We start from the raw sequence: 27872 nt of genomic DNA on the forward strand, positions 1-27872 counted from the left end.
TGAGGACGGTTGGGGACCAAGGTGACATTATAAGGTTTATATCATGACACTGTACCTTAAAATAGAGCTTGTTGGGCAATGTTGGAAATTAGAGGTATGTTATTTTAGGTTCTAGCAACCCTTTGCTATATAACTTCAAAAACAAATGAACCTCTTATTCCGCTCATTTGCTGTCCTTAAGTGTCACTTGAGTTTAGTATGCTGGGACCCCAAGCACATAGAAAAGAACAAGAACACTTCAGAACACACCCTCACCTAGAAGTAGGGATATCTCCAGGCAGTTTATAAATCTCTGTTCCTGAGAAAGGCTTCACTCTGGCTTGCTAAGCATTCCTGGGGGATTTGTATTACAATACAATTCAATGGTGTAATTTACAGAAAGGGCCATTATAGCTGTGAATTATTGATAACTATTGTCTGAATCTTCTAGCACACTGTAACAATTTATATTCTGTTACTAATAAAAGGAGGTAAGGGTAAAAAACAAAAATGGAATTTAAATTGTATAAGTAATGTAGGAATATTTCATTTTTATACATGAGGTTATAGTTTATTTTTGTCTCAGGTAATTTATAATTTATATGTTAATATTAGATACATATTTTAATTCTAATACCAATACAAATATACTCTACTGTATTTCAAACTAAGATATAATAAATATAAAATATATTTTTACCTTGTAACTATAATTTAAGGTAAAAAATATGGAGCATTATATATGATAAAATTATTTTTACTATATAAGTATAATTTAAATTTAAAAAACTCTATTTTCTTTTGCCTGTTTCGGAGTTCTTTAAATGTCTTAAAACCTCTACCATTAGAAAATTCAGTGAAACAAACTGAAAAAGAAGATCAGTATTGTGCAAATATCTCTATGAAATTCTCTATGTGGATACAAATATACCTCATTTAAAAAAGATATTTTATTATCTACTCAATTTTATAACTGTTGAAATAATCATGATATCAAATATAAGTGATAAACCATCAACACAAAGTAAAACAAAACCATGTTTGCATGAAGTTTTGTTAATTACGTGTGTTTGTTTTTTAAAGTATTGAGTACAAGATCTTTAAGAAACAAGGGCTGATATCTTCCTTCATTAACCACTAGTCTTCAGCTATAACGTGCAAAAGCAAATTTAAAGAGACTGTGGTATTTATCAGAAGTGACCAGCTGGGCACCGAAACCTGCCTCATGGTGAGGAGATGCTGGTCCAGTTTCTGTGACCCAGTGAGCTACCTTGAAGCTTGAGCTTCTCCTTCTCTTCTAGAGAATCACCTAGACCAATGATTCTCAAAGCGTTCAAGGGTGTTATTTTGCCCCCAGTGGATATTTGGCAATGTCTGGAAACATTTTCGGTTGTCAAAACTTGGGGCAGGGGACCAAGGGGAGCTACTGGCATCTGGTGGGTAGAGGCCAGGGATGCTGCTAAACATCTTTTGATGCACAGAACAGCCCCACAAAGAATTATCTAACTACTAATTTCAATAGGGCCAAAGACGGGAAACCCTGACCTGGAAGGATCTGGATTGGGTGTTGGGGAACATTTAGAACGAAAGTCCAAAAAGCCTGTGAATGTGTGTGTGCGCGTGTGTGTATATACACCCATCTATACATATATTGGCAATGGAGATAGATCATGCTCCTGTTTAACTTATGCAAATGCAAAGGCAAGGGAATATGTTTGGGGGAGCGGGAGGGTAAAGAGAGGAATTTTAAATAGTCTTGGCAATTGGTAATTCTTCCTGATATTAAATGTGTCCATTCCCCAAAGTGAAGATGCATGAAGTATAGGCCTGCCATGTCTTCAGTAAGTATCAATTCTCTGTGTTTCTTAGAGTATAAATTGAAGACCAATCTAATGTTTAAAGATGTATTTTGTACAGCATTGAGGTTTTTTTATTCATCAATATTTTAGCCAGGGCTCAAGTGAAGATCCAGCAATCACAGGAAATTTTGATAATTCAGTCATGCACCACAATAGGCTCATTTGGGTGTGAGAATTTTACCTGGGAGGTACTAAACACACCTACATTGAATTATGAAATATTTCTTCAACTATTAAAAACCAATACAAATGAGATACCACTACACACCTACCAGAATGGCTAAAATAAGAATGGTAAGAACATCAAATGCTGGGGAGGATGCAGAGAAACTGGATCACCAATAAAATTGCTGGTGATAATGTACAATGGTTCAGCCGCTCTGGAGAACTGTTGGGTAGTGTACTGCAAACTAACCATGCACTTACCACATGACCCAGCAATCGAATTCCTGGGCATTTACCCCACACAAATGGAAATCACATAAAATCCTGTACACAAATGTTCATAGCAATTTTATGACAACAGCCCCAGACTGGAAACAACTCAACAGAGTGAATGGTTTAACTGTGGTACATCCATACCATCAAATAGTACTACTTGGTAATGAAAAGGATCAAACTACTGATACAGGCAGCAACTTGGATGAACCTCCAGAGAATTGTGCTGACTTAAAAAAAAAAAATGCTGGGGCGGCTGGATAGCTCAGTTGGTTAGAGCACGAGCTCTGAACAACAGGGTTGCTGGTTCGATTCCCGCATGGGATGGTGGGCTGCGCCCTCCACAACTAGATGAAAGACGACTTGGAGATGATGGGCCCTGGAGAGACACACTGTTCCCCAATATGCCCCCCCAAAAAAATAAATAAATAAAAATGCCAATCTCGAGGGGTTATATACTGTATGATTACATTTATGTAACATTCTTGAAGTGACAAAACTATAGAAATGAAGAACAGATCACTAGTTGCCAGAGGTGAAGGATGGTGGACAAGGGCAGGTGAAGGGTGCACAGGACCTCTTTGTACATTATTTTGCAGCTTCCTATGTATCTATAATTATTACAAAATATAAAAACTTTTTAAAAATCCTATTTCTATACCAACACAGCCCTGGGAAACAAGAGCGTCCAAATGGCCATATTCACAGCAGTAGAGTTGGTCAGTGTTGTTCTTAGCTCTTGGTAGTGGCAGCCCTATGCACCTCTAAAATACATTCTTTTCCAATTCTATCTTTTGTATTTACTGCTTTGCTTGGTATTTTTGTTTTTACTTTAAAGACATAAATACATGTACACAAGCATATATGCAATTTCATTTCTGAGTATAGTTTTAAATACAAGGTATGTAATATTGTAAAATAATCTAAGTGTTGTAAAGAATAAAACAGATAAAGAAGAAATGCTTTCTTGGATGATGCTACGTAACAAAGACTCTTTCCTTAACCAAATTTTAGTCAGGCTCCTCTGAGCCCTCCTCTTGACTAGGCCTTGACCTTGGCCTCGGTCCTTGCTGGGCCTGCACAACCCAGTGTTAACAATAGATAAATAAGTACTAAGGAGATAATGTACAACATGATGACTATAGTTAACATTGCTGTATGTTATACGAGGTCTCACAATTAAGTTCGCGAACTTGTTGCAACGATGTTGCTAAGCTTTTTTGATATCAGAGGGATTATTCATTATGAATTTGTACCAACTGGACACACGGTTAACCAAGGTTACTACTTGGAAGTGCTGAAAAGGCTGCATGAAAAAGTTAGACGACCTGAAGTTTCCGCCAACAATTCATGGCTCTTGCATCACGACAATGCACCAGCTCACATGGCACTGTCTGTGAGGGAGTCTTTAGCCAGTAAACAAATAACTGTATTGGAACACCCTCCCTACTCACCTGATCTGGTCCCCAGTGACTTTTTTACCCAAAGATAAAGGAAATATTGAAAGGAAGATATTTTGATGACATTCAGGACATCAAGGGTAATACGACGACAGCTCTGATGGCCATTCCAGAAAGAGTTCCAAAATTGCTTTGAAGGGTGGACTAGGCACTGGCGTCGGTGCATAGCTTCCCAAGGGGAGTCCTTCGAAGGTGACCATAGTGATATTCAGCAATGAGGTATGTAGCACTTTTTCTAGGATGAGTTCACGAACTTAATTGTCAGACCTCGTATATGAAAGTTGTTAATCATAAGAGTTCTCACCATAAGGGAAAACAATTTTTTTTTTTGTTTTTTTAAGGATTTTTTTTTGGGGGGAGTGTATCTATGTAGATGATAGATGTTAACTAACATACTGTGGTAATCATTTCACGATATATGTAAGTCAGATTATTATGTTGTACACCTTAACCGTATATAGTGCAGTATGTCAATCATAGTTCAATAAAACTGGAAGAAGAGAAAAATTGGTATAGTTATAAAAAAGTAATTCTGTTAAGTCAGTTTAGAGAGAATCCTCCACCCTCGATATCTGATAACCCTGGCCTGCCTTCAGTAAGAATCTTGTGAAGTCAGCTTAGCAAGACTCCCCCACCCTTGATGTCTCCTTTCAGTAATTTTCCATCACTCTATAAATTCCTGGCTGTCTGTGCTGTATTTGTATCTCTCTCCCGTTGCTATCTCCATAGTCCTGAATAAAGTCTTCCTTACTGTTTTAACAAGTGTCAGAATAATTTTTTCCTTAACATATGAAAACTAATGATACGTGATCATGTCCATCAATGAGATTTGGTACTGTTTTAGCATATTAGGAAAATTTGTCCTACAAAGGTATGCTTTTAGCAACGAATTACAGTTTTCTCATACTTTACAGGGATATTTTTATATATACATGCAAATGTGCATGCATTTGTACATGTGTGCACACACACACAGTATCTGCCTAAAGAGATGCCTTTATATCATTACATCCATGTAGACAGATATGCATGCCTCTATGTGTGTGTGTGTGTGTGTGGGTGTATTCAGAGGCTAACAAGTGGAAATGTCCATAAAACCCAACTTCTTTGAAACCTTAAGTTTGTTTCCAGAAAATGTAAGGGTAGCCTAACATTTCTTAATGCCTGATATGTAACCAATACTCTGTTAAGTGCTTTATATTTTGTTTTTGATACATAGTTCTTCATTTAGTCATTACATAAACCCTATGACTTGGTAATAGCATTTCCATTTTCCAGGTAAGAAAACTTGGAAGGCTTAAGGAATCAACCCAAGGTCACAGAACTAGGAAGTAGCACATTAGCATCCCTCCCAAGGGTCTCTCATTTTGTGCTTTCAAATCTACTGACTAGAGTGATTCTCTTAACTAAACAGTAGTTTTCACCGCTGTCAAAATAATGTCAAACACCATTGTGCTAAACCTGGCATTTTCACTTTTTTTCCCTTAAAGAAAGATGTCTTTGTTCAAATAAAATCTTAATCAGAAGCCTAATATTTTGGAAAAGCAGAATAAAACATCCGAATGCTTCTTGTTGAAATGGCAGAGAGCTAGAGGATGGCTCTTGCTCCCTCATCTCTTCCCTCTCCCTGTCTCTGTGCAAAAATCACTCTCCTCCTGCCACATGCAGTTCTCCTCTGTGGAACTCTGAGGAGCAAAGGTCGAAAGGCACTTCAGTGGACTACTACCGGGAGAAAATTCTCCATGGATCCCTGGCATTTTGCACACCTTATGAGCAGAAGCACTGGGATCCCTCAGCTTAGGACCCACATCTACGAAGCAAACCTACTACCTGCACAGCATCCACCTGTGCTATCCCATGGGACCTGGGAGGCAAAGAGAACCAATGTGAACATGAAGCTCATGCTACTTGCTGTGCTGTGAGTGTAATAAGGTCCTTTGTCTCTGACCCAGGAGTCTCATGTCTTCCGCCAACATCTAAGATACACTGGCAGGCTAAATTGTTGGCCTGCAAATAGGATAAAGTCTCAGACTCTTCACAATTCTTGATAACCACCATTCTAGAACTTATGTAACACACACTTACACAGTACTTACTTTGTATCAGGTGCTATTCTAAGTGGTGGACAAATACTAACTCATTGAATCTCCGTAACAAACTTGTAATACTGGCACTGTGACTGTTATTTCTATTTTGCAGGGGAGGTATCTGCAAAAACACATGATGAAGTAGTTGGATCAGTCGCATAAAATGATAAGCACTTGTTGTGTATATGTATAAGCACCAAATGATTTTCTTGGTTAAAAGAAAGAACATACTTTGAAACCTCAGACCCATGTAAAGGTCCTCCTCTAGTTGGTCTTGATCATAAAGCCTCAGTCTTCAAGAGGGATGATACAGAACCACCCTGAAGTGCAGAAATGTTAAAGTTGCTCTTATAAATGATGCACCCTGACATTTGCTTTCTGAGAGGAGAACTAGAGACTATTTCCCCAAAGTCTTTTCCAGGGTCTTGAGGATTTAAAGTGGAACCTCTTTACTTCCTTGGAAAATGGTCGCAATTCCAACAAACTGAGTACTGACAACATAAGCATCCTCCCAGAATTAGACCCCCAGGAGCAAGCTTTCAACACGCTGGAGGTTATTTTTGCTTTATAAAACTCAGCCCCTTGATATTCGCTGGCTAGAGAGTGGAAGAGAAAGTGATAAACAGGCCTAGAAATCTAGGCTCTCACATGAATGTTTACTGTGAACCAGCTCCACTTCCATTCACATAAAATCTTGAGAATTAGCTCTGTTACTACAGGAGTCCCTTTAGGATTATCTGTGACATACTTGGGGACAGTCAACAAGATACAGCACTCTGGTGAATGATTATAGATAGCCTAAAATTGAATACCAAGAAAAATCTAAAATGCAGGATGTGAAAAGACACCACCCCAGAAATACAAATGGCCTTGAAAAGATGCAAAGATGCTCAACATCACTTATAAGAGAAATGTGACGCTCCAGTGATATCTCTTTTCATGTATCAAGTAGGCAAAGGTGTACAAGTTGGACAATGCACTCTCTTGGGAAGGCTCTGGGGAAGCACTCACACACTGGGTAGGCAATTTTACGTATTCATCAAAATTAGAAACTGTGTGCACCCTTTGACCCAGAAATCCCACTTCTGGGATTTGTAATACAGACACACCTGCCCCACACAAACAGATGAATGCACACGGCTTTTCTATGTACATTGTTTTCATGACCAAAAATTGCACACAACTCACATGACCACCAGTAGAAAAAGCATCAAACAAATTATGGTATGTTGTCACAAGGGAATGCTATGCAGTTGTTTAAAAAAAAAAAAAAGAGGGTGGGAGAAGCTCTGTGTACTGTTATGGACAGATCCCCAGGATATATTTAAGTGGGGGAAAAATAGGGTGTACATAGTATATATGGAAGGCCACTATCTATGTAAGATAAGGAAACTATATTTGTACTTGCCTATGATAATCAGAAAAACTGCTGGGAGTCTGCCGTTGATACCTAGAAATGGATATCACTATAGGAGATGTATAGTATATTTCACAATTTTGGACAGCTTAGGAGTGGCAATGTTTATATATCAATTAAGGATTCCAGAAATCCTCTAAAGAAGTTTTTCTTCAGGATACTAGTATTCAAATTAGCATAAAGATCAGACATGGAATACAACACTCTGAGCTGACTGTATCAAACACCGTTTGAAGTCCCTTAGGATCACAGGACTTGCGCCTATCCCAATTACTTTCATACTGTTTCTTTAAATGATCCACACAGCTCATCAGCAATTTACCTGGTTAAAATTCAGTTGGTTTAGCAGGGCTTCTTAGGTTTCCTGCATTCAGACAGAGGATTTGCAAAAGAACTAACAACAAAAGGATTGAATTAGAAAACAAGAGCAAATGGTCGATTTTTAAAGGGGAACCACAAATACATATTCTTGTGGGCTTTTGTATGATTACATTTGTTAATAAGGAATGCTAAAACATGTGCACCAAAAACCGTTCAAGGTCCTTTGGTAGCAAATTATACTTGTAAATCTGATGTAAGTTGATCACTGGAAGAACTCACACTCTTTGAAGATTTGAATTCATAAATGTATGAAAGAATTAAATGGTTCTTTTCCCTGGTGATATAAAGTATTAAATGGCAGGACAAAAAATATGTTTGAAATCAACTGAGGAAATAATTCATTTTGAAAATTATTCAATAAAAATGTTAAATAGGAAAAATATGTTGGGCTAGTTTCTACCGGATGAATAAAGCAGAAATATGCAATGGGCAAAGTTAAGAATGATAAGCTGGGACATGTCCCATCAACCTCTTTGTCATTTTGTTTTGTTTTTGTCTTTCAACTATGGCAGTGTTGGGCTCAGTAATCTATTCCTTCCCCGTAAGACAAAGAAAGGAAGACTAATTCTGATCAGCAGAAAACTGGCTGGCCTCTTGGAGCCTTACGAGGGCAGAGGCCTATCAAGGAGAAATGAATGTCTGAACACTGCATCTTAGATAAAAATCCTCTTGGATCGTGCAGAAGACTCACTGGAAATGGGAAATACAAGTCAACGAGGACGAGTTTGGCTTCTTGGAGGTCAGAACTAAACATACAAAATTAATAAAATGATGCTGAAGTAAACAAGAAAGTGAAATTGCTCATCCTCGGGGATGATGTAACGAATATTGATGTAATTTCCAAGCAGAAAAGCACAACTAGGTCAAAGCATGTTGGCCTAACATAATAAGCATTTTTGCTCCCAGAATTTTACCATGTAGGCTGTGTCTGCAGGCATTAATGTCTTCTGTTATCAATGTGTGGGGCTGTCACAAACAATTCATGTCTTATCACTCTCTTTGTTAGTTAAACCAAAACAATGTAGTTTACATGTGAACCATTTCAATTCTGACAGCTGAAATGTTAGAAAGGGGAAATGTTAAAAATATTCAGAAAGTGTCTCCTCCAGGCTGAGAAGCATTAAGCAATAAATATTCATTGTTTAATAGTCTACTATCAAGTTTTTCTCTATTCAGAAAGCCAGTTATTACGACTCTTTTCTTCTTTCACTCAGAGCCACATAAAAAGGGCAGCAGCATCAATATCCCTTTAGAATTCCACCTTAAATTAAACATTGATCAATGGAAAAATACTGAACTTTGTTGAGTCACTCACTGAAGAGCCAGTTTTTCTAGTCTGCTTTCACCATATATTGACTAAAAGCACTCACACTTTTTTCTCCCTTCTATTTCTTCCCTTTCATTTTCCTGCACTATTTCTACAAAGCACAACTGCTTCATTCGTAGAGAAAAGGACTCATCTCACTCCTTAGACTTTCTTCTGTGTAAATGTAGTTTTTACTCTCTGACATTTTCACACTTATCTAAAGTCAGAGCAAAGGATATATATAAACAAAGAAGCACAAAACCCAAATATCAGACTATCTTACTACTTGAATTTTTTGGATTGTATTGTCTCCTAAAGGTGATCAGCCTTTCGTGATTCTTGACTCATTATAAACCACCAATCCATTCGAATTGTCTTGGAATTTATTAGCACATTAAATTAGCATGTGACCCAAACCATTCAAATTACATCTTACTAGAAGGCAAGTGGTACAGTCAAAAGAGAATAAGATGGGGAGTCTAGAAGACTCAAGTTCTAGATGTAAACTTGCTCATACCTTGCCTCCCGGTGGAAGGTAAAGCCTTCCTCTGTGCTAAAATTTCAACCCGCACACACTAAACTTTTCACTAGTACACTTTGTCTGAATTCTTAAAGCACCTCCTATGGAAGATTTGATCCTGTGTAAATGAACAGATTTCTAATATTAGGCGATTCCTTCCATTGACATGATGCTTTGTCTGGTCACTCATCTAATTATTGGTAATTCAGCAAGGCATTCAATGAATTCTATTTGTCCACAAACAGCTCCTTTCCTCTTCATTGTCTGGGGAAGACCACCTCAAAATACATACAACTGAAGTCACACTACACAACTTGATATATGACAGATAACATAGCCTGCTTCATGGACCCTTTGAAAATGTATTAGTTCTGTTGTCTTCCTAAACCATTAAATATCTCAGAAATTTTTATTTCATAATTTAACCATAACTCTCAGATGGTCTGTCACACCCAGAGCAGTGAAAACGCTTTGTCCAGCATGTGTCTTGAATTTCACTGTAGAAAATGTGGCTGCCATATGCATGGAGTAGAATGGAAGACTTCAGTCTTCTCCTAGAAACAATCTCTCAGTTGCTGAGTGACCTTGGGCATGCCCCTCACCTGGCAAAATAAACCAAGTACACATGCACCAAAGGCCTAAAAAACATCAGGTTGGGCCCAATAAGTGTAAACAGCAGATTCTCTCTCTTTGCTTTTAGGCTTTGTGTTATTGGAGGGCAAATCCTATTTCTTAACCATTTCTGTAGCCCCATTATGAGGAGTAAAAGCCAAGCTGCCTGCATGTTCTGGGCTGTATCTTTACCCAGAACACAATCGAATGAACTAGATGGCTAAGCAATCACGACATATTTTAATTTTCCTCAAGTTTCAATCTATTTAGTCCTTGTGTTCCCCCAACCTTTCTAATGCCCGTTCTTCCTCATATCCCCTCTGATCTTAAGAAGCACTTTCCATTCTCTTTCCTGCTAAAATTCATCTGGCACTTGCCTGTAAAATATTTAATGATTCTTATTGTGTGTCAGGCACTGTGCTTGGACCTGGCGATTTAAAGGTGATTAAGATGTAACTCTTGCTCTTGAGTAACTCGGTCCCAAGATAGGCCAATGATTAACTGGCAATATATACACCATTTCAATTACCTGTGTGGCTAAGAGGAAGCTCCAGCTCTTTCCTTTCCATATATTCTAATCCAAATAGTACTCAGCTTACAAAGAATCTGCTTACAACAACCCAAACCCACAAATGCCGTTCCTCCCCTCACATGACCCCCTGTGGTTCCCTGGCTGTCATTCACAAAGACCGCAGTGAATCCAGAGTTCAGGCAGGATGCTGAGAAAAAAGCAAGCGAAGAGCTCTGACCCCAGTGGCAGACACACCAGCAACTCCTGTCTGCCAAAGCCACAGCCTTGCCTACAAATGTCCCTGAAAGGGCAATCATGACTTTTGCAGCTCCGGGCTCTACTGCCTGCTAATATTTCCCCAATTACACATTCATCCTGAAGGTTAAAGGGCTAACAGTCATGAGCTTTAGCACAGCCATATTGCTTGTCTCCCAACATCTGCTTGTCTAGAGGAAATAGAAGTGTGGTTTGGGGGTGGAGGAGGAAAGGGTGGGAAGATGGGCAATTATGAAAACTCAATTCTCTGTATATTAGGATAGGCCTGGGAGAGACACTCCAGTGGGACCCAAAGGATATAAGAAGGATGGAGAAAGAAAGGTGAAAACTATTGCTAACTTTTCCTAGTTCAAATACTGCCAAGACCGGCCTGCTACCGAAAGCATGGCAACTCTTTCTCCTTTTATGTTCCACCCTGTATAACATGGAAGCATGGCCTCAAAACTAAGAACTTCCTCTGACATTCATCAGATTGGTTATTTTTTTAAATAGCGTTTTGAGATTGTCTCAACCATAGCATTATTTCTCATTGGAAAATGTTCTGAGGTTTCAAACAACAAACTCTTGGAGCATAAAGCATTTGTAGATTGGGGACTGCCTATGACTTATTTTTCACTATTAAGAATGATTAATAAAATTACTATTTAATAATTATCTTAACTAGGAATTCATAAATTTCTACAAATGGATATATGGATAAATAGTAACTAAATTTCACAAATACAAATAATTTCTCAAGTCTCCTAAATTCAGTAAATTTTTGGCTACCATCGATTTGTCAAGTAGATTCTTATCCATACAAATATAGTTATTAATGAGCAGGCATTTTGTCTATGAATAACTTACATTGTGCTATTGGTACAATAAACTGTATACCACATCAAAAGTTCTTTGAGGGGAGGGACCATATCAAAATCATGTTTGTAACCCAAAAGTGGCCCGGCTAAATGATAATAATCATTTAAAGGAGTTTTTCTGAATGAACTACTAAATATATTAATTCTGTAAGTACTCATTTCTGAGAAGAAATGAAGGAGAACCATTGTATTGTATCATCATAAACAGTATATATAAAACCTTCAAATCCAGTTGTACTGCAAATGATTGGCACCTCTCCCATTTTTTTTATTTATTTTTTTTTTTTGCCTCTTTTTACCCAGAACTTCTCTTTTATAGCACAAAGCAGATAAATTCTTAGGGTTTTTTTGTTGTCGTTATTAGGAAAGTCCCGTCAATTTTTTGAGCTCCTTAACACCACCTGACCTCCTGCAGGCATTAACCATCCTGATCTGTTAATGAAGTATTTTCTTCCAAAGGCAAAAAAATCTCGTGGATCCAAAAGGGTCCCTAATATTTTGTCCTTTCGTTCAAAGAAATTTCTAGAACATACCAATAATAAAACCAGGCAAAAACAAACAAAAAAAAAACCCTTGCAGAACTAAAGCCCTGAGATGAGTTTCATGTGAAATAAAAGGAGTTGATAATGAGCCAGAAAGAATCATGTTGATAAACTGCCCCATATCTAAATGGAGATTAGATTCCTGTTGGACCTAGCTTTGTAGCCCTTTCTTTAATCCCAGCGTATTTGATATTCTCTTCCTTGAATGAACTTGTTTTCACTGTGGCTCTGGTCACAAGATTAAAGATCGTTAACTAATTGTTCCAAATAAGCAGAGCAATTCTCTATGCCTCTGATCGCCCGGCTGCGGCTCCCAGCAGCGGAGTCCACCGCCTGGCCTTCCACCATAAACACTTCAAGCCTGACCTCTGCAGGTGGAGAACTGAAATGCACACTGTCCAATCAGATCGTGGTCCTCAAAATTCCACCAAGATCTGAAAACACAAACACTCACACTAAATACAACAGGGATACTGATATAACATGTTGGACTTGTCTTTCATTTTATAAGTTGCTTTTTGAAAGTAGCAACCACTTGATTAGAAAGCATTTAAATTATATTTGCAAAATACTCTGGTCATGGTTAGCCATTAATTATTTTTTGTCTATGGAGGAAAAATCCAAATGATTTGGATGAACTGGGATCCTCAAATCATGCGGATTTAAAAATGATTGGCCCCACCTTTTTCTAATCAAACAAATTACTTTTTGTCCAGTGACCAAATCGCCCCCACCTTTCACCAGCGCACAGCCCAGGTTGCCATAGCTACCTTGGATGTCTATTTACCACACAAGGGATAAAAGCCAGGAGACATCTACATACAGGCTTAGCCTTAAAACTTGCTGGAATGTCTGCGGATAACATGCAACTACCAATTAAAGGATTTGCTTGCAGCCTACACGGTCCACAGCCAAGCAAACTACGAACATACGTTATAACGAATGGCAAGAAAAGGCCAACTCGAAAAAACCAATGAGGATCTTTAATCTGACAGCAAGTCTTAGGGTTATAACACTCCCTGAAAAGGAGAGATAGCAGGGAAGAAATGAAAATTCTATCGTGTGTTGAAAATATTGAACCTTTAAACCACGTGCAAAAACTTAAAACATCTGCTGATATTTAAAATTCTCAGCTACATATTTAAAATTCCGGTTAGTTACAGTATCTTTCTATTTGATGTCACTGAAAGCTGCCTGATCTAACAGTTGGGATAAATGAGAACAGAAATGCCTTTTAAACTCTTACAGGCTTGACTTTCAAATGAAGGAAACCATAAAGCACACTTGGGATACTACGTGCTAGGTACAGAAGGAGAAAAAAGACGTGGAGGAGAGTTGTGTTTTAATCCTCGGACTAGCACTGGGAATGGCGAGCCTGCACAGGTAGTCTGTCTCTCCAGGTGGGTAGAATTCATCCTCAGACTTGCACCGAACTTGCTGTGTATCTTTGTACTTCATCTTTCTCTGTGTTCACCTCACCATTTGTTCAATGAGGATCAGATTGCCACCTCCTTCTCTTCTGGGGATGTGGCAGAGAATAAATAGACCGTGTTTGTAAAGGACTTTCTAATCCTCAAAGGAAAGATTCATACAAAGACATTCATTATTAAAGCAGATGTCCTTGGGCATTTTAATTCCAATCTAAAGAATGCAAAATGGGCTAATCAAACTGAGTCACAGCTCCCTTAGAATACCACCATCCTAGCCTTGCAAGAATTTAGCAGCTGCTTAAAGCATTGGCTAACTACCTCATTTTTTCCCTTCACTCTATAAGGCGACTGCAATGATTTGTTTTAGTCCATCAGAAACAGAGTGCGCACCTTCTCTCAGCGTGTTTTCCAAAGTCATCAGGATATTAAAAACACAAAAAATGTCTGGTAGGCAGTTTTGTCTGAAGAACTTGATTTTTTTTTTCAGCTCGAGAAAGAATTATTTGTTCTTTTCATATGTAGGGACAATGGGTGGCGTGCTATTTGGGGAGGATATTTGCAGTTGTGGGAATGCCACAGGCAAACCTGTTGTTTTTGGCTGGGCTTCTACAACAGGTGGCCATGCCTTTCCTTTTGCCTGGGAACATAGCAAATTCCTTCTCAAGGAAGTTTCAGGAAAGTTTCCCATTTATGATCACAGTGAAGAGAAAGCTTGGCACAACATTTTTAAATTGCTTCCTGATAAAGGCAAATAGGGTTTACACTTTTCTTTTGGCCTAACTCAGCATGACCTCAGGAACCCTCAAAGAATACTATCTCTCTATGCCACTCTTTCCACCAACCTGGCAGAAGGCAAAACTCCTCTGAATCTCATAGCCAGTCAGGGAGCTTTCTAATTCTGCTGGCAATTTCTGGCTACCCGCTGTGGCGAGTCAGTGGCAGGGGTCTCTTGGCTGCCACACCATTCATTGTTCAGCATTTGTGCCGCCCGCCCTAGGGACGGATCACTCCTCAGTGAAGAGATTGGATTTCATTGCTGAGCTGATGACACACGGACCTGTTTGATAGTTAACCCTGCAAACCCAGAGGGGCTGCAGGGCCGAGATGACAAATTGGCTGGTGGGTGTGATTCACCCTGCCTGGACGCAAGTTTTCCCTCTAGAGAAACTCAAATAGTTAGGATCAATCCACGCCAATAACTCCACCATCTTGCTCCCCTCCACATTCGTGCTCCTGCCGTAGTAGAACAATGTGTTACATTCCTGAAACGCTGGACTACCCGACTCTTTGGATGAGCAATGGCTGTTCCACTCTCCTTCTCCTCCCCTGCATCCCACCCTCTTTTTCAAGTACTGAACCGGCCAACATTTTCTTAGACATACGGAGTTGTGGGACTCAAAAGCTGCCCATTCATTCAATAACTAAGGAGTTACTACATGTGTGCCCTTAACAATTCACTACTGGGCTGAATTCCAATTCACGTGAATGCCACACTGAGCTAGGCATGGGAAAAATTGTGCCAAGTTCAGGACAGCATGCCTTTGGCACCAGGCACGGGGAGTGCCACTGCTCCAGAGGAACTGTGTGGGAACAGGGATTCTGAAAACTGAGCTCAGACACCATCAAGGAGAGGACAGGTGGCTCCGCGCAGGATCAAATGACTTCTTTGTTCCAGCCAAGGACCTTTGTCAAAAATGTTTTGCGTTCCTCGTTTTCTTTTTAAATCCTTTCCATTTAGGCTGCTCGCCCCTTTTCCCCATGCCATCTGATTGCTCGACAGAAAAAGAATGGGGTCAGACTGTGAGTTTGCAGAACTTAAAAAAACTGAGCCTCGGCTGCACAGTTGCCAGCAAGACAAGGGCAATTCATTGAAAACACACGAACTTGCTCCTCTGATTTTTCTGCACTCACTGAAGCTTGCCAAGCAAACGAGGGGGCAAGAAGGCAGAGGCTGTGTGCGCCTGACCATTCGGTGGGGGCTCTGCTAAACCCATTGCCCCAGGCCCCTAAATGAAAAATTTGCTTCCTATGCAAATCTGCAAATCACTTCCCGCAAAGAGTGCAGGGTGGCTGGTGCCCAACCCACTTAGAAGAAGAAAAAGTGAAGATGCTAACTTTTCCTACCCAGATTTAATCAGAACTGGCAAAAACAATCACTCCTTGGAATTCTCAGCCCTCGCCAGCCTACTGGTGTGTTTTTCCAGTCTTGTCTTTCCCTTATATGAGTATTGATCTTGATATTTAAATATTGACATAAGATTCTTCCATAACTTTAATTGCGTTGTAAATTACACCCTCTTCTTAGCTTCCTACACCCACTTTTTCTTTTCTTAACGGCAAAGCTGTAAACAGTGACTGGGCTGATAAGGAATTTTATCATCATGCCCCGGAGCCACAGAAGAAGCTGCTGGTTTAGAATTCTTTCCAACGGCTCATTTCAGTACTCCCTGAGCCCTTAGCTCACTACTTTCAGGGTTGTCTTCTCACGTCCAGAAGCAATATGCTTTCAAAACTGCTAGAACAGAAAAACAAATCTGCATTTTTCTGGAAGGACTGTCTGTGCTCAAGTAGAGCTGTTTCCACCTTCTCGGTAAGAGGCCGCGTGTAATTCTTTTTTAGGATATTCAATTGTCTTTATTCTAACCTAAGGCATAGGACAGAGGCTGAAAGCTCCAGATAGATCCTGCACAATACATTCCATCAACTGCAAACTGGAGTTGATTTACATACTCTACAAACCGCTTTTAAGCCCTTCACAATGACTGCCTGACATCACCAATCACCAGTAGAGGAAAAAGTGGGAAGGGGTGGTGAGGGGGCTGGGAGGGGTGGGGGGCACCTCAGAAAATCTGCTTCTTTCGTTCCCTTAGGAAAACGCAACCCCGGCTTTACACCAAATGGACCCACTTGGCCAGGCATCTATCTGCTAATCCTGCAAGCTCTCCGGAGTAACGTCCCAGGGATCTCAAGCAGCGCCCTCCCTCGCCACCCGCCTGTGCAGCCCCTGGAGCCTACCTGCCTCATGTTTAGAATTCCATGACCCATCCGGCAGGGAGTGAGCTGCCTCGAAGCCCACGCCTCGGTCGTCAGAGGGGAAACACCAAACCCAGCAGAAGCCCGCAAGACAAAAGCAACTCAGCGAGATCCACAGGCAGCAAAGAGCACGTTTTCTTCCGCTTTTTTCTTTGATCTGTTGCTACACGCTCTCTGCCCAAGACAATGTCAAGTTTCTCAAGCTTTTCTCCCCCAGCCTATGAAAAGTCGGGAGTAGGGAAGCGAGGACCGCCTGGCTCTTATTTCAAATCGGGTCTCAGAGACGTCGTAGGTGGGTGGCGAGGGCCCCCGGAGGCGCCTGGCCAATCAGGAGGGAGGGGTGGACCCTGGGAGCGGGAGAGGCTGCCTCTGCGAGGATTAGAGAGCTAGTAGCAGGATTTAAATGACTGGAAGCAGCTGGAAACATTGTCCAAAGCTCCAAAAGTAAAAGATGAGTTCTATTCTTATCTCACAGCTCGGGGTCGGCTCAAAGCTTAACTTGCTTCGGACCTTAGGGCCTTGCCGTTGAAGAGCTCCCTAAAAGCTTTTGGAGGGTACAGAGTTATTTCAGCCAGGAAAGTGCAACTCTCAGGACCCAGCCCTTTTTTAAAAAGGTTGCACTGAGGTCCTATTTTTGCAAAGACACTGGGAACGAAATTGTTGTACAGAACCCCTTAACTGAAACAAGTAGCAATCAAGGGAGGAGAGTGTCACCTGCCTCATTTTCATAGAGATGAACTGTCCATGCATGTAAGAAAAAGAAATCTTAATGGGAGTGTGCACACAAACCTGCTGAAATGCAGCAAATGAACAAGAATTTTTGTCTAGTGAGGCCCTGAGACAGAATTTTAGATAATAAAATTATTAGTAAAATAAACACTGATGTTCAAGAAGACACTTTAAAACAAAATAAGTGTATCTACCTTTATGGTTCACCTTATCTACAGGGTTGAGTTGGAGAACTTATTAACATTGTCTTAGCAGGATGGGAGGAAAGCTAACTGGTTTCGTATAAACTTAAACCCAGAGTTAAAAATAATTTCCAAAGTTTTTTTTCTTAACTCCATAAAAACAGTAACTTTATTCAACTCTTAGCCAACGTGATTTCAACACAAATCTACCTTTTGGATTCCAAAAAAATGCAAGCAGAGCAAAGACTACTTGGTATAGCCCCAGTGACATATTTTTTTCCCAAAGAAGTGGCCAAAATTTTGTGAGAATGATTCAATAAATATTTTTAAATTTTGGCATCAGAGAGAGAGAAAAAAAGCATCTTAGCAAATAATGAATCGGCAGCGTCAGGAGTGTCATCTGCGTGGCCTCAATAGATGTGAGCTCTGCCCAGGTCTATGAAAATCTGGCAGCCCCATATTTGGGACCGGAGGGCCATCACCTCATTGCAGCCACCATCTTAGTAGGCTAAGAGCACACCTCGTGACACAAGCTGACTTCAGTCCTCGTCCGTTATGTACTTCAGAGCCCTTAACTATGACCTCGACTAGGGTTTCTCCACCTCAGCACTATTGACATCTGAGGTCAGATCATTATGAGGGGGGGCGGGAGCGGGGAGCTGTGCTGTGCATTGTAGGGTGTTTAGCAGCATCCCTGGTCTCGGCCCTCTAGATGCCAGTAATACCCCCACAGTCACAACAATCAATAATAATCAATTATCAAATGTCCCCTGGGGGTCAAAATCGTGCCCCACTGATGTACCAGATTTGAAAAATTGGTTCTCAAATTGAAACAGGGCCCGGTTGGCACCCCCAGAGTAGAGGCCTCTCCAAGTTCCTGGCCTCACCTTAACTTGACCTATAGCTTAACAATAGATGAACCCCCTGTGGCTTGAGATCAGAATGTCCCCTGTCCCATCCAGTTCTCTGTTTTAGAAAATTACTCTGAAACTTATGATTAATATTGATCACAATCTCAATGGTCTAGCATTCTTTCCAGACTAATCCTATCATTGTTCCTGGGTTGCTGACTCCACCAGAGAATCCTGTGGCCAGAGGGAAGGACCCCCAGAACCATCACGCAGCCTCTGGAGGAATGCCCAGATTTTCCCTGAAACATTCCAGGCTGGTTTGAGAATGTTAAGGCACTTTTTGGAGGTGTTAACCCGCCGCCTTCTCAGACCACTGGTGCTCTGATAATAAACGCTTATTCTACAACCCAACTCCTGTGCCGGTCTATTGGCTGAGCGGTGCAGGCAGCACAAGCCCCAGACTTGCTTGGTCTTTGGTTTCAAAACTTGAATGTGCAATGAAACTTATAGGGAGATTGTTTGGTTGTTGTTGTTGTTGTTGTTTTTATTGGGGAATATTGGGGAAGAGTGTGTTTCTCCAGGGCCCATCAGCTCCAAGTCAAGTCGTTGTCCTTCAATCTAGTTGTGGAGGGTGCAGCTCAGCTCCACGTCCAGTTGCCATTTTCAATTTTTAGTTGCTGGGGGTGCAGCCCACTATCCCATGAGGGAATTAAACCCACAACCTTGTTGTTGAGAGCTCGCGCTCTAATCAACTGAGCCATCCCATGAAACTTGTAGGGAGATTGTTAAAAATGCAAGTTCCTAAGGCCCTGCTCCTATTCCAAGGGAATCTGATCAGTAGGTTTGAGGAGCCTGGGAATCAGCATTTTTTTCCCACTGCCAAAGGACTCTGGTTCATTTTGAGATGTACTGCACCTTTTCTTGCCTTAGGTATGCCCTCAGCCCTGGACACAGAGAGCTGCTGCCATTAAATATCCTTGGAGTTAAATCCCAAAACACATCTATTCATCACATTATCAATAGAAGCTTCTCAAGACTGCTTTTGCCTTCCGCTGTCATCACCTCAAAGGTAAATATGAGCTGGGATTGCCTCTTGTAATTACTGTGCCCTTTCAAAGTTTCCCCCATTTTTCTTCTCTGGCCCACTCCCCCACCATTCTACAAGGTCAAATGTCACCACTCTTTTGTGGTTTCCCAGATCGCCCTAGGACAAATTAATCTCTTCAATCCTCTATGCTCATAAAGCAGTTTACAGACACCCAGTGGTGTGCTGGTAAATGTTTAACAACCAGTTCTCGGAAAAAACAAAAAGCCAAGATTTGTTGTAGCCTCTGCCAGTTTCCATAGTGTAAATGCTCCCTGTCCTGTCCCAGTGAGGACACTGGACACAGAGTTGGAAAGAGCCATGCTGCATCAGGAGATGGTAAGTACCAGCGTGAGCAAACCACACGACACTTCTGCTGTTCCCCTGCCACGCTGTACTGTAATCTTATATTCCTGAGTCTGTCTCTCCTACTGACCTACAAAATTCTCAAGGGCAAGAATGGTGTCCTATTCACCTTAGTAAGCCCAGCCACTCTCATTGGACCTACTGTGCAGTAGGTGGGCAACAAACATGCGGGAAGAAAACGAAATGCAATGTACAGCTTCCCAGAGACGCAGAGACCAATCAGACTGCTGCTACTGCCACATTCAAAAGGGCAAGAAGCTCTTGGAAAAGTAAATGATTAAAGTTACCTTCTTACCATAATTAAATACCTATTCTGTACTCATGAATACAATAAGCATAGTGCTATCTTCCATCCTAACACTCCCACATCTGAGCCATATCCAGGTCAGAGTAAAAGAGAAGAGACCAGCCTTTGAAAACAGAACCTCAGTTTCATGGACGTATTTGTGACACAGTATGTTTTTAAAAATTATTTATTTCTTTTTCAGTTACAGTTGACATTCGATATTACTTTATATTAGTTTCAGATGTACAGCCTAGTGGGTAGACATTTGTATAATTTATGCAGTGTATTTTTTATGTTTTTATATGAAGGCATCACACACTTTTGTGTGTACATATTACACATCTTACGTATAAGATAATCTCTGATAAGTATGTGAAAGTTCATTGCCTCCGCTAAGAGACAGAGTGACTGATGATGGTTATTGCTATCATCCTCTCATGATGCATAAGGACAGAGATGCTGATGGTGATGTCATGAACAAACACCACTTATGAGAGCCTCCTATGAACCAAGCATTTTGCCAGGCACTTCACACATGTGCACCATTGAATCTCCACCAAAATACCAAAAAGCAGACATCACAGTTGTCAGGCTAAGAATGAAAAGACAGGATCACTGAGGCAAAGTTGATAACCCAAGGTCTTACTGTTATAAATTGCTGTATCAGGAATCAAACCTAAGTGTTTGGAATTAGAATTACTCTGCTTTTTGTTGCAAAGTATGCCATCTCCAGAAATGACTCCGAAAACTCCTAGGAAAAGTGAACACTGTAAATAAACGAACTCTTTCATTTCCAAATAAACAAATAACTTTTAAACATTTCCAATGAAATAAATGGCCCTTTAGGGGTTGTCCATTAAGTGAGATTAGATGCACTTACTGGAAACAGTGTAAGCAAGCTCACCAAAGGCACGCATGTTCTGTCCCACAGACTGTGATTAACAGCATTTGCAAGTGTCAGCTGAAGGGATAGTGCAGTGTTGACACATCTGCCTTAAAAAAGCAGCCTACGTGATAATCTTGTGTGGTCATGTGCAGGTTTGGTTCTAACATAAGATCAAGGGCAGATGGTCCTGGACAGGCCCTAGTGAACACGGGTGGACACTGGTATGGCACCTTAGAGGACAACTAGCAGTACCTGTGACACCTCTTTCAGTGTTCTATTAGGTCAAGCATATGGGATTTGTGTTTGTAATTTAAAAAAATGGCATCAGTAACCCTATAGTTTATTGAAATATGTGTCAACACACATCATCAAAATCAATGAAAACCAAGCTGGAGTTGCCTACTCAGCCACGTGGAGAGGGTGCCTGGTGCACGTGCACAGTCTTTGCAGACTATGCAAAGAGTATATTTATTCTCCTTCAGAGATTCCAGAAACCCAGTTATTTTATACTTATGGTGGCAGAGGAAAACTTGAGGAATACTGTATTTGAGGTGATTAGCAAAGGTAATTTAATTTGACAACAACACAAGTCCCTGCTTAGAAAAAAAGAGAAAATCCCACCGATCATTCTTAGAGGACATTACAAAAAAGAAACAAGTTTTTACTCATGGAGTACAGGTACTCATGAAGTTAGTTTTTTTCCAGCTGGTTGATGAAAGCCATGTGGCATAGCAGAGTGGGTCACAAATGCAATTTGGAGTCCATTTTCAGTGCTGATGTGGCCAGGAAACTATCTGATGGACTTCAGATAAAGCAATTGACATCTCTAAGCCCATGATATTTTCAGGGGACAGTTGGGCATATTATGGACTGAATGGTTGTGTCCCCCCCAAATTCACATGTTGAAATCCTCACACCCAAAGGGATGGTATGAGGCCCACCCACATTATCAGAGATAATCTCCTTTACTTAAAGTCAATTGATTATAGATGTTAACCACATCTAAACATTCCTTCACAGTAACACCTAGATTCGACTTTGACTGAATAACTGGGTACTATAGCCTAGCCAAGGGACTACTGTATATCCCTTATAATAGCAAGCATAGTGTATATGGTCAATTAATCAATAAATGCTTACTGGATTTTGTAAATAAAAATAATAATAACAATTTTTAAACGTCCATTCGTAGAAGGTTCTGTTTTTTATCAATAATAAAATTTTGCCAATAGATTTATTATGTGCTTCTCAACTACAACACGGGAAGGTAGGAGCTATAAAATTTGAGATAAAATGATTTCTAACTGACAATTCTATACTAAGTCTTACTATTCACCAAGTGTCAAGGTAGAATACAATTGTTTTCACGTAGACTCAAAAATTTTGCATCCCATGTACTCTTTCTTTGGAATCCACTCAAAGATGTGTTTTAGCAAAAGGATGGAATTAAATGAAAAAAGAAAAGCCAATTGTACTCAGAAAACAGAGAAACCAACACAAAGAGAAGCAAAGAAAACCCAAGATGGTAGATGCAGCAGTCTTGGAAAGGCCCTGGTCTAAATTCTAGCAGAAAGTGGAGGACTCCTGGAGGTAGGTCTAGGAGGGAACATGATACTGATAGATCACATCTGAGGATGAACAGGTACACATAAATATAAGCAAAAGGTGAGTCTAGTATTAACTGCAGGGAAAACAAAAGAATGCACGAAAAAGGAAGCATAGTCACAGACTACGCCTGAAATTGGCAGTGATCTCTGATATAGATATTGTGGCTAAGACTACTGGCAGACAATCCAGTATTCATCCATCTTCCGCTTGTTTCTTTGCAACAGAATTTCAATTTATTTGGGGCAGAAATGTACCCAGCTAATGAACATTTCCCAGCCTCCCTTGCAGGTATGGGTGGTCATATGAAACTGCTATGGCCTATGGAATTTTAATAGAAGCTGCCGTGTAAGTCTTCTGGGAAAGCTCTTAAAGGAGACGCACAGTTTGCCCTTTGCCCTTCCTGGATTTCCCCAGCATTAATATGGTTGCTGAGCCTGAGAGACAGGGGCCATTCTGTGACCTTGAGAAGGATGGAACACATAGTAAAACTGGAAAATAGGAAAGGTAGAAGGATCCCTGGATTCCTGATGACACTTTAGAGGCTCTGAACGAGCTCTGTATTTCATGTTCTGTGAGAAAAATAAATTGCTAATCTGTTTGAGCCAATGTTTTGGAATTTGTGTTACTCGATGAACACAATTCCTAACTGACACAATTATATTGGGAGGATGTGAGGTGAGGATGAGGGGGATAGTGTGAGATAATTTCTTTTTGATCACATGTAGGATGCTAAAGATAATGCCTAAAATTTATAAACCAAGAAATAGCAGTAAAAACATATTATGGGAAACATGAAAGTACATACCAGAGGAAATATTTATAAGTTGGAAGTGATTACTCCTAGAATGGAGTGGGATGGGATTGTTGTTTTTCATTACAAGTCTTTAATATACTTGTACTTTGAACATGTATTACTTTGATAAAAATTTAAATTAATTAAAAATAAACAAAGTATTCTCTGGTTATTAAATCAATTTATTTTCCTTAAATCCACTTCCTGTAAACTAGCAGTATTTTATGATTATCTGGCCCCTAGTGGACCAAAGAGTCAGGCTAGAGCATTCGAAAAGTTACATGCCTGATGGCCCATTCTGAACCCCAAGTGCAATGTTGCCACATCGTGAACATATGATCTGATTGGCATTTCCTCTTTCCCCCATCACACATTTAATTTACTCAGAGTTTATGACTTACTTGCCATGTGTAGAGAGAAATACAGATAATAGACACCCCTGATCTACACTGTTTTACACAAACATTTCTAGATCTCCAGGAATGAAGACTGTACGATCCAGAGGCCTTAATAATTCGTTAGACTAATCAAACACCCCATTTTCTTCTTATTTCTAATTGGCATCATTCTTGTTTTAAATTCTTTTTTTGTGGGTTTAAGTATGGCAATGAATAGTTGGTTACTGTTCTTCATATTATTACCATTTTACTTCTTAGCCTTCCTTTTTCATCTCTCATGTTTCTTATATATGAAAGGATTAGTCTCTCAAACCTTTAATATTCTAATGCCCAAAGCTGATTTTTAAATAAGCCTTAGAGATTAAAAAAATTAAATTTTGCGAATCAGATCTCAGTTTTTATATGTTAGAAACAAGCAAATCAGGCTGGTTTACTGATAATCACATGGACAGAAGGTGAACAGAAATTTTAATCAAAAGAAGCTTTGAACGGGATTTGCGCTCCCTGCTTATAAAAAGACAGTGCTTTGTCCTTTAGATTGGCACTTCTCAAACACACAGAATGACTGCTGAAATGGTGGTAGTTCTTTTCTGACTGGCGAAAACCCTCTCCCACTTCACACATAATATCTGCACTTGGATTTAAGGTGGTGGTAAAGATAAAAACTACTTCAGAATCATGGTTTACATGTCTCTTTCCTTTGCTAGACACAAGTCAGGGTGCTTTTAAGTCCCTTTTAATAGCCAAGGAAATAGTATTTGTCTTTATTTCCTTAAAACTAGATGGTGCATCAGGAGCTTTTTCTCTCCTGGGAACCACTTATGAAAATTCACACACACTAAGATAGGCTTTCCTATACTGTTCTGATGCAAGATGTAAGATAAATATATTGAGTCGTGGCAAGGAAAAAAAGTCAAGTGTTAGTATCAGTGCCTTCACTTTCTCCGTATTTATTAAAGAGCTCTAAATGTCTGAGAAACTGCATTCAAATGAGGCTTCATTTTATTTCTCCTTTGATTTATTAATTTACAAAAAGACGGGCTCATATTGCCCATCTGTTTTATTTTATAAATAGTGCTGCTATTTAAACTTATTTTAACGTGAGTGATTTAAATAACATCATACAATGAACAAGGTAACTGTCCTCTTATTTGTAGCCTTATCTATGTTGGATCAAAAAACCCTACTGATATTTCTCTTCAACTGTGTCTATGTGGGTAAAGACCACTTTGTTGTGGTCATCTTTAGAAAGCAACCAATTGGCGATGCTTATCTTTAAGTGAACGAAGTAATCTAACCCAATTAAAGAAATACAAAACCAGCTGATACACCACGCTCTGAGAGGTCGAACTTAGTTAAACCTTGAATTAAAAAGTGGATCCCTGCATTAGAGAGATGTGCTATAATAAAACCCACCAGGAGGTATTTGTGCTGAATGGAAAGGTTACAAATGAAAAGAATCCCCTGTCGACCATGGACTAGTTATGCATCAGGCCCTCTTGAAGATGCAGCAAGTTCATGGTTTGTATGGTATATAAGCAACTGGAACCCATCTCTGTCACTCCAAAACCCAAGCTTTTTCCAGCATGTGGTGCTGCCACTATCATCCAGATGAAGTTCTCCTTTGAAAGAGGTATCAAAACGCAGCATGCCCATGACTCGCCACAATGCTCCCTTACCCCCTGGGCCTCATACAGGAGTGTTTGGGATTTACCACTTCGGTTCTGATTTGGTTCTGAAATCCCCAACAACTGTCAGTCTACCTCCCAAAGTATCTCATACGGCACCTTCAAGATAATAATATGTCAGGAGTTTACCACTACATGTGAAAACAAACTGAAGCACTTTAATGATTTTTATTTACCTTTAACAGTTCTCCAAATTTGGGTTGTGTTCATCTGATCCTTTGTAGGTAGGGTTTCCAGGCGGGAATTCCCACCAGTTCTCAGGAATTTTTTTCGCTTTCCCCTTTCCGAATCCCAAGATACAAACTGTTTTCTGTTCTCCACGATGAATTGTTTCCACAAAGTGATGGCCGATACTACCAACCACCTGGGTTCAAGGAGCCGATTTTCCCAATTTCCCAACCAACTTTTCTTGGGATTTGGGAACGGAAAAGCGAAAACACTTCGTGAGAATGGGTGGGAATTACCGCCTGGAAACCCTATTTGTAGGTGAGGAAAAAAAACACACACATGCTTATTGATGAGGTCTCCCTCATGGAAAAAGATGTTGCTGTGCGCTATGCAGGGAAGGACATGGATTTTAGGGCTATTTCTCTAGGACTATGAATGAGATGTTCCTTCCCCATTCAGAATTTCTCAATGGCTTTCCCAATAGAATACATGTCTGTGATTCACAGTTAGGAATGCAGCCTGTGGAGGTTTTTTCTTACTCATGGCTAACTGCTGAATCAATGATTTAGCCATTGATTTCATTAGCAACATATACCGTGTTTCTTCGAAAATAAGACCTCGCCGGACCATCAGCTCTAATGCATCTTTTGGAGCAAAAATTAATATAAGACCCGGTATTATATTATATATTATATTATATTTATTATATTATATTATATTATATCATATTATATTATAAAGACCTGGTCTTATTTTATTATAGAAGACCAGGTCTTATAGTAAAATAAGACAGGGTCTTATATTAATTTTTGCTCCAAAAGACGCATTAGAGCTCATGGTCTGGCTAGGTCTTATTTTCAGGGAAATACAGTAGATACCTGTAGATCTCTATTAATTGATTTTAATCATTCTCAGGACATCCAAAGATCTCCAGTGTAAAGCCAACTGCCTCCTCTGAGAAAAAGAGGGCAAAGAGTTCTCATGCCTTAACCTTGTGCTAAGAAAAATGCAATGGTATACCTTTCCCATACTGGAATGGCCAATCACTCATTCAACAAGTATTCATTGAGTGCTTACTATGTGCCAGGCATTTGTTCTACTTGCTGGAGAGGCAGGCAGACAGGTACAAACAGGCCGAGGGCTACCCTCATGAGCATATCTACTAGTGGAGGGAGATAGCCAAGCAAAGCAACAAAAAAATACGGAGTGGGTTTGATGGTGAAAGAGGTTCTGGTAAAAGGGGTAGGGAGTGTTGGGGTGGGGTAGGGAAGTTTATATTTTTATAGGGTGACATTTCAGCAGAGTTCTAAGGAAGTGAGGAAGTATAACCACAGAACCAGCTCAAAATGGCCCTATCCTGTTTAGAGACACTGAGTTGCTTTTCAGAGACAACAGACCAAAACCACAAGTCATTCAGCCAAAGCATGTATGTGCAAGAGAGAACTTTGATCTCCAGCTGCACCCGGAACAAAAGTCACCCCCCACCCCCTGCGTGACCCCATGGAACCAAAGACCAGGACATAACCAGAACCTGAACACCGAACGCTTTCAGAAGCAAAGTATCCGTTGTTCAGAAGATCTGGTACTGACGCCCCTTTACCACAAATGGCCAGCTCCCAAGGTCCTCCAGTTAAAACGTGCCCCACTAGCACTTCTGCACACCTACCTATCCCCCCACCCCTTAAAAACCCTTCACCTAGTCCAGCGAATGAGATGGATTTGAGGCACCATTAGGTCTCCCATCTTCCCTGTTGGCGTCTTCTTGATCAATAAACCTTTCTTTACTCCAAACCCTGATGTTTTGAGTTTTGGCCTTTTGAAGCATTGGGCACATGGACCAGAGTTTGGTAACAGAAGCAAGACTTTTAGCTATGGCGATTGATGGAGCAGAGTTATCCAGGCAGAGGAAACAGTAATTGCAGAAGCTCTAGGGCCAGAGCAGGGAGCCTGTAAGAGCGACAGCAGTAGAAGCTGAGGTCTCAGGAATGTGAGTGTGTGTGTGAGTGAGTAAGTGAGTGAATGACTTGGGGGGCAGTGTTTGCAGATCAAGCAGGGTCTAGTAGATCACTGGAAGAGCTTTGGGTTTTCCTTGGAGTGAGATGAGGGAGACTCAGAGGTGTTGGAG

At 40.2% G+C, this 27872-nt stretch overlaps 1 protein-coding gene across 5 annotated transcripts in view; it reads right to left on the reverse strand.

Annotated features, from left to right (window-relative positions):
• Window positions 1-27872, reverse strand: part of MID1 (midline 1) — a 319466-nt gene that overhangs the window by 130423 nt on the left and 161171 nt on the right. Inside the window, exon 1 of one of the 5 annotated variants that reach the window (XM_019746336.2) lies at window positions 16691-17002. The exons of 3 other annotated variants lie outside the window; for them this stretch is intronic. The gene's annotated coding sequence lies outside the window, so the exon portion shown is untranslated. Of the gene's footprint in view, window positions 1-16690; window positions 17003-27872 lie in introns of those variants that run through there. One more of the 5 variants, XM_019746333.2, reaches the window with a different exon arrangement.

Source organism: Rhinolophus sinicus, chromosome X (assembly GCF_036562045.2).
Source record: "Rhinolophus sinicus isolate RSC01 chromosome X, ASM3656204v1, whole genome shotgun sequence".
Classification (NCBI taxonomy): domain Eukaryota; kingdom Metazoa; phylum Chordata; class Mammalia; order Chiroptera; family Rhinolophidae; genus Rhinolophus; species Rhinolophus sinicus.